This window comes from Anopheles coustani (assembly GCF_943734705.1).
Source record: "Anopheles coustani chromosome X unlocalized genomic scaffold, idAnoCousDA_361_x.2 X_unloc_47, whole genome shotgun sequence".
NCBI lineage: Eukaryota > Metazoa > Arthropoda > Insecta > Diptera > Culicidae > Anopheles > Anopheles coustani.
Window position 1 is genome coordinate 180,001 of NW_026525156.1, and position 5,846 is coordinate 185,846.

At 48.9% G+C, this 5,846-nt stretch overlaps 1 non-coding gene and 1 pseudogene across 1 annotated transcript; both read right to left on the reverse strand.

The window, feature by feature from the left end:
* Positions 1–333, reverse strand: part of LOC131270677 (large subunit ribosomal RNA) — a 3,507-nt pseudogene extending 3,174 nt beyond the window's left edge.
* A 487-nt stretch (positions 334–820) lies between these two features.
* On the reverse strand, positions 821–975 carry LOC131270669 (5.8S ribosomal RNA). The gene has a single exon (XR_009179711.1). It is a non-coding gene; the product is annotated as a 5.8S ribosomal RNA (ribosomal RNA).
* Between the last annotated feature and the right edge of the window lie 4,871 nt (positions 976–5,846).

The following is a 5,846-nucleotide window of genomic DNA, read 5'->3' on the forward strand; positions in this document are numbered from 1 at the left end:
CTTTAGAAGGAGTTTACCTCCCACTTAGTGCTGCACTATCAAGCAACACGACTCCATGGTACGCTCGGTCCATCATCCAACGGGCGCTGTTCTACGGGCCTATCACCCTCTATGGGTTCTGAGCCACATTCAAGTTGGACTTGAAAAGCGCTAAGATGACGGATAGTGAGACGCACCAGTACACGGAATCGGATAGACGGACAGGCCGCCACCCCTACGTGCTGAGCTTCTCCCGTTTCGCTCGCAGCTACTCAGGGAATCCCGGTTGGTTTCTTTTCCTCCCCTTATTAATATGCTTAAATTCAGGGGGTTGTCACACATGAACTGAGGCTTATGTACCTTGCGGTTGTTATCGTCACATCTGGCTTGCGACTACTTTGTTTCAATGTCCAATATGTACCGTTGGACTCGGTTAACGGGCTGTTAGCCCGCGTGTGGTTTAACTCACTGATACCTTCCATTGCCCATACGCTAGTTTGTTTGTGTTCCTTTGGTCAACTTCCATACTTGAATCATTTGTGCTACCGCTGCTGCTTCGACGCTACTTTGACATCTTCGCTTCTATTTAAATAAATAAATAAGCTGAAGCTAGACATCAGTAAACACCACCACAGACACCACAAGCACGCCTTCTCCTCGTACTTCCGCCTCACGCGGGAACACGGACGCTCTAAATACTTCGAATTCCAATGCCAGTATATTGTAAACCACGGGTTCTTTAATGCTAGCGGGTCGTCGCGACCCTAGTTAACATCATGGTGCACGTCTCGTGACGGGTGTCACGGCGTAGTTAAATGTATGCGATACATTTCTCAAATATAAGCGCTCAGTCATCTGTACATCATGGTAGGTTCCCACGACGTGCAATATGCGTTCAACTTATCAATGTTCATGTGTCCTGCAGTTCACATTATGACGCGCAGTTAGCTGCGGTCTTCATCGATCCATGAGCCGAGTGATCCACTGCCGAGGGTGACTAACTTGCGTAAGCCGCCGCTGTGCGCGTATACCCGTTCCCCGTAGGGAGGAGCAAGCCGCCGCTTAGAGACGAAGCATAAAGTGTCCTCATTCCACATAGGGCAAGCTGGATGAATCCATTTTACCCAGGACGGCCGAAGCGGCGTGGACCAGGGGAGAACTGAACCTTATACTTCACACCACAGTAAGTCTACGTGTCCTCTTCCACATAGGGCAAGCTAGAACTAACTATCTTACCCAGGACTGCCGAAGCAGCGTGGACCAGGGGAGGAACACACTTTTCATGGAAACGTAAGGCATCCATGACTGCCATAACGTAAGCCGCCGCTGTGCGCGTATACCCGTTCCCCGTAGGGAGGAGCAAGCCGCCGCTTAGAGACGAAGCATAAAGTGTCCTCATTCCACATAGGGCAAGCTGGATGAATCCATTTTACCCAGGACGGCCGAAGCGGCGTGGACCAGGGGAGAACTGAACTTTATACTTCACACCACAGTAAGTCTACGTGTCCTCTTCCACATAGGGCAAGCTAGAACTAACTATCTTACCCAGGACTGCCGAAGCAGCGTGGACCAGGGGAGGAACACACTTTTCATAGAAACGTAAGGCATCCATGACTGCCATAGTGCGTAAGCCGCCGCTGTGCGCGTAAACCCGTTCCCCGTAGGGAGGAGTCAAGCCGCCGCTTAGAGACGAAGTATGAAGTGTCCTCTTCCACATAGGGCAAGCTAGAATGAACTATCTTACCCAGGACCGCCGAAGCAGCGTGGACCAGGGGAGAACTGAACTTTATACTTCACACCACAGTATTGAGTAATGTGCCCTCTTCCACATAGGGCAAGCTGGAATGTTCCATTTTACCCAGGACGGCCGAAGCGGCGTGGACCAGTGGAGGACTACACAATCATGAGGTTTGATATCGACTTGTGTGTTTCAATAGGATACCGATGGTATGGTTTGAACCGATTTGATTTAGCCATTCTGAAGTCATCACTTGGTTGAAGCGCTGAACTAGGGAGGCATCGTTTACATATATATTGGTTTTCGCATGCTCTACTAGGTTAATGTCATGAGGTTGGCTATCGAGCATGCCCAAGTGATGACTTGATTGTGTGCTTGCTTGAATTCTTCACATTTCATACCATCGGTTAGTTGTCGAATCATTCCTCGATCATAACCTTCGTTCTTGGTTCATGTATGCTCTCTTCCACATAGGGCAAGCTAGAATTAACTATCTTACCCAGGACCGCCGAAGCAGCGTGGACCAGGGGAGAACTATACTTTGTCTTGTATGCCCTCTTCCACATAGGGCAAGCTAGAACTAACTATCTTACCCAGGACCGCCGAAGCAGCGTGGACCAGTGGAGGACTATACTTTGTTCATAACACCACAGTATTAAGTATGGTGTCCTCTTCCACATAGGGCAAGCTAGAATTAACTATCTTACCCAGGACCGCCGAAGCAGTGTGGACCAGGGGAGGACTATACTTTATACTTCACACACTAGCCATATTGAAGTCATCACTTGGTTGAAGCACTGAACTAGGGCGAGTCTATCGTTTACTTTGCATTGGGATAATACGCTGCATGCTCTCTTAGGTTAATGTCATGTGGTTGGCTATAGAGCATGCCCAAGTGATGACTTTGTTTAAAGCTCAACAGGTAGAGTATTATGTCCTCTTCCACATAGGGCAAGCTAGAATTAACTATCTTACCCAGGACCGCCGGAGCAGCGTGGACCAGGGGAGAACTATACTTTGTCTTGTATGCCCTCTTCCACATAGGGCAAGCTAGAATTAACTATCTTACCCAGGACTGCAAAGCAGCGTGGACCAGTGGAGGACTATACTTTGTTCATTACACCACAGTATTAAGTATGGTGTCCTCTTCCACATAGGGCAAGCTAGAACTAACTATCTTACCCAGGACCGCCGAAGCAGTGTGGACCAGGGGAGGACTATACTTTATACTTCACACACTAGCCATACTGAAGTCATCACTTGGTTGAAGCGCTGAACTACGGCGGGGTAATCGTTTACAGGTTATAATCATATAGCTGCATGCTCATTAGTAGATAATGGAATATTGTATGGCAATATGAGCATGCCCAAGTGATGACTTTGTTTCAAGCTCAACAGGTAGGGTATTGAGTCCTCTTCCACATAGGGCAAGCTAGAATGAACTATCTTACCCAGGACCGCCGGAGCAGCGTGGACCAGTGGAGGACTCTATACTTTATACTTCACACCACAGTATTGAGTACGACTTGCATAAAGCCCCTAATGAGAACCACGAGGGCTCTCTCAATGTAGAACCACGAGGGCTCTAGTACCGATTCTCTCGGTACGGCTTGGTCCGTGTTCCTTTATGCTTGTACTCGCAGAAAGTCTCAACCCGGAGGTCTTGACTTTGATTGTCATAGTTGGACTACGACGGGGCATCCGACCATTGCTGATCGAACACCCCTGATTCACCATCTTTCGGGTAGGCGGTACGCGTACCTCCGGACGCGGAAGTCTCAACCCGGAGGTCTTGACTTTGATTGTCATAGTTGGACTACGACGGGGTATCCGACTCATCGAATACCCCAGAAGCACACCATCTTTCGGGTAGGCGGTACGCGTACCTCCGGACGCGGAAGTCTCAACCCGGAGGTCTTGACTTTGATTGTCATAGTTGGACTACGACGGGGTATCCGACTCATCGAATACCCCAGAAGCACACCATCTTTCGGGTAGGCGGTACGCGTACCTCCGGACGCGGAAAGTCTCAACCCGGAGGTCTTGACTTTGGTTGTCATAGTTGGACTATGACGGGGCATCCGACCATTGCTGATCGAACACCCCTGTTACACCATCTTTCGGATAGGCGGTGCGCGACACCACCGACGCGGAAAGTCTCAACCCGGAGGTCTTGACTTTGTATTGTTGGATAGTCCTCTTCCACTATAGGGCAAGCTGGAAATATTCCATTTTACCCAGGACTGCCGAGGCAGCGTGGACCAGGGGAGAACTTCACGGAATCTTCAGGCATCCATGATTGCCATAGTGCGTAAGCCGCCGCTGTGCGCGTCAACTCGTTCCCCGTGAGGAGGAGTCTAGCCGCCGCTAAAAGACGAAGCATTAAGTGTCCTCATTCCACTATAGGGCAAGCTAGAATTAACTATCTTACCCAGGACCGCCGAAGCAGCGTGGACCAGGCGAAGACTATACTTTATACTTCACACCACAGTATTGAGTACGACTTGCATAAAGCCCCTAATGAGAACCACGAGGGCTCTCTCAATGTAGAACCACGAGGGCTCTAGTACCGATTCTCTCGGTACGGCTTGGTCCGTGTTCCTTTATGCTTGTACTCGCGGAAAGTCTCAACCCGGAGGTCTTGACTTTGATTGTCATAGTTGGACTACGACGGGGCATCCGACCATTGCTGACCGAACACCCCTGATTCATCATCTTTCGGATAGGAGGTGCGCCCACCTCCGACGCGGAAGTCTCAACCCGGAGGTTCGGACTTAGAGTTTTTCCCATTTAAAAGTTTTTCTCTTAGCCATACTGAAGTCATCACTTGGTGAACGATTGAACTAGGGCGGGTTAATCGTTTATAGGTATCATGTGGTTTGCATGCTCTCTTAGGTTAAGGTCATGTGGTTGGCTATCGAGCATGCCCAAGTGATGACTTTGTTTCACGCTTGCTTGATTTCTTCATGATTCCCTGTTATATAGTGTAATCATTCGAGAACAGGGAATCTTTGGTTTTGCTCAACAGGTATTGGATGTCAACTTGGTATCTAGATCGCATTAAGTCTCAACCCTTAGGTTCGGACTTGTATAGTGACATCTTGTTACGGTCTTGAGTCTCAACCCGCAGGTTCGGACTACTTAGTGTTTGATCGAATATAATATGGCAACTTGTGCCTAAGTCTCAACCCGCAGGTTCGGACTTCTGTTTATTTGGCCAATGTATGTATAAGGCAACTTGTGCCTAAGTCTCAACCCGCAGGTTCGGACTTGTGTATTTGTTCGAAGTCATGTATAAGGCAACGTGTGCCTAAGTCTCAACCCGCAGGTTCGGACTTGTTAGTGTTTCGTCAACTTTCATATGGCAACTTGTGCCTAAGTCTCAACCCGCAGGTTCGGACTTGTGTATTTGTTCGAAGTCATGTATAAGGCAACTTGTGCCTAAGTCTCAACCCGCAGGTTCGGACTTCATAGTGTTTCGTCAATGTTCATATGGCAACTTGTGCCTAAGTCTCAACCCGCAGGTTCGGACTTCTATAGTGTTTCGTCAATTATCATATGGCAACTTGTGCCGAAGTCTCAACCCGCAGGTTCGGACTTCTGGAAGGATCACTTGGCCACTAATGATCCTTCCGCAGGTTCACCTACGGAAACCTTGTTACGACTTTTACTTCCTCTAAATCATCAAGTTCGGTCAACTTCGATAAAGCAGACGCGGTTCACGAGGATCCAGCGAACGATCATCTCCAAAGACCTCACTAAATAATCCATCGGTAGTAGCGACGGGCGGTGTGTACAAAGGGCAGGGACGTATTCAACGCTGGCTGATGACCAGCACTTACTAGAAGTTCCGAGTTCATATGGACCATTGCAATCCATAATCCCTACTAAGTGAGTATTTGAGTGATTTCCCGTTCCTCTCGGAATAGGAGACACGCTGCTACCCACATTGTAGCACGCGTGTAGCCCAGAACATCTAAGGGCATCACGGACCTGTTATCGCTCGATCTCATTTTGCTAAACACAAATTGTCCTGCTAAGCAGCGTACCGTAAGTGCACTTGCGCACACGAACAGCGAAGGTGTCAGGTCATACTCCACCGAAAGGTCCTAACCCGTTCCAATCGGCA